Source organism: Notolabrus celidotus, chromosome 22 (assembly GCF_009762535.1).
Source record: "Notolabrus celidotus isolate fNotCel1 chromosome 22, fNotCel1.pri, whole genome shotgun sequence".
Taxonomy (NCBI): Eukaryota; Metazoa; Chordata; class Actinopteri; order Labriformes; family Labridae; genus Notolabrus; species Notolabrus celidotus.
In genome coordinates, this window is record NC_048293.1 from 18692682 (window position 1) to 18695172 (window position 2491).

Genomic DNA, 2491 nt, shown 5'->3' on the forward strand with positions numbered 1-2491 from the left:
AAGTTTCAACCCATTCCCTCATTGTCAAATTGTAGTTGTGAGTCAGTATTACATTAAAAGATCTAAAAAAAAGTTTTTTTTACAAAAACGCATAGAATAAAAAGGACACTACACCTGAATGCAGAATACCCATGTGTGTATCTCAAACCTTCCCATTGCAGAGTGGTGGTAGATTGTATAAAATATCTCACAAGAATTGGACAAAGTACTGAGATTCTGCAGATAAAAGGTCACACCAGACAAGCCTGAGTCATTTTACAGATCATATTGTTCTGCTATCGAACTCTAAAGCTGGCTTTGTTGGAAATGTCAGGATGGATTGGTAAAACTGCCTGTGTATTCCAGATATCTGAGAAAAGATAATTCAGTCATTTGAGCATTTTGTCAGATTATACCCAGCATTTGTTCAGAAACCCATTTCCTGTGAAGCCTAATGCACTACATGTAAAAGTTACATGTGCATACTAATGAGACATATTTTCCACATGTAACAAAGGGTTTTTTCACTTTCTTTTTGCAACTAATCATGCTACATTTATATATAAAAAACTATCACAAAGACGATGGTTAATGTTCCAGCAGTGCATATCACCACTAACATGTGCGTAGGCGTGTGTTTTATACCTCTTGGCAGTTCCCTTTCAGAACATGTGTGTTTTTTCTCTGCATGCGTGGGTGTGTGTATGTGAGGGTGCCTTTGTACATGCATGCAAAGGTTTGTTCTTTTATTATTTGTCTGTGTATCTTTCCTCTGAGAAGGGTTTTGTTTTGCTGTCCCTAACAAGGAACACCTGCAGCTATGTTTTCCCCTGCAAGTCCTAGTGTGTATGTGTGTGTCACATGCAATAAGAAAAACCCTCAAAAACCAATGATAACAACTCAATTTGCATGCACACACACACACAGGAGCATGTTTTTTGTTGAGGCAGCTTCAAATGATGCCGCTTTAACACTCCAATTACAGTCAGTGGAGCTGGATTTAGAGTGCATTCCCTCAAACCCTTTGTCTAATCACATCAGGTCTGAAGTAGGGAGCAAAAAAAGTTCTAAATTTGGACATGCAGTGCATTTTATTGTTTGGTTATTGAGTCTGGTTATTATAAGTGGGACTAAACATGATCAACCACCTTAGCACTGGAAACAAGTAACATAAAACAGTTGTAATTCACGGGACAACACATATACTACACTGTAAACCCGAACAAGTTGAATTTACTCAAAATGTTTGTCGTAACTGATTACGTAAGAGTTTTTAGGTAGCAGAAATACAATGTTTGAGTGAAGTACTGTTCAGGTTTACAGTGTACAAATACTTTTCAAGGTCTTCCAGGTAAACTAACTGAGATAAACCTGGATTGATACACTAGTTTCAGCTAACATATGATGATGCTCAACACAGCCACCAGCATTGGACAGAAATATATTCAATTATAGAACCTAAGTAAAATGTATTCCATTATAAGATTTGTTTTGCTACTTATACTTCTACTCAAACACATATATAGACTATATAGAATGATCGGCTAGAAACTAGATTGCGCAAGTAAAATTTTAAATGCAGAGATCTTACTTGAGACACTCCACAGTGTGGTTTTAACACCTAAAAAAAGGGACTTCAATTTAGTACCCCAACAGTTGACTTTTTATGTATTCCATTTCTAAATTGTTCCAAATTGTGCCATCTGCTTATCAAACCAATACAATGTTCGCCATGACTGAATGGATCACTCTTATGTAGTTTGCAGGTTTGAAGGAATGTAACGCTAGGCCTCTGCTTGTGTCACCAGGGCTTTATACGGACATATGGAGTAGCCAGCCAGTGAATGAAAGTAGCCAGCTGGAGGGAAGGGGGAAACGGCCATGTGTTGAACAACCTCTTCAAAATATCCAGGTATGAAAGCCCCGTTAGAGCCCTTTATTAGTCATGCTTTGACATATGAAGGTATTTGAATAGACATAATTAAGAATCATGTTGTTAAAAGTTTGTCTATTTTAGTTATTTGTCTTTAGCCTCCAATGCGGCACGTGTACAATAACCTTACTAGCCAGCTTTAGAAACTCTTGTTTATGGCTCTTGCTGGGAATTGAGTCCCCTCCTTGTACTTCCTGGAGGACCTGATGACTCCTGTTGCTGTGGTGCATAATAGGACACTTTAGTTGGCGGAATGGAGTCGGTCTGTGGGTGGCGTTGGCAAACTTGCCATTGAACAAAGTAATTTGTCTCATAAAGTGCCTTTGTAGTTGGACGAAGTTATCTCATTATAAAGTTATTTGTAACAAAATAATCAAAGCTTTGATTTGTTCTGCTGTTTCCCCATTACTCACAGAGCACAAATAGAGCGACCAGCTTCGTCCAAGTTGGCTGGCTCACTTCAGGACTTTACCCAAATACTCCCAAAGAGAATTGAGGCATGTTTGTTTTGTACTCCTCCTGGAACATAACCCTAAACACTTATAGTTGCCAGCTTTTTGCACTCCAGCTACCTCCTCA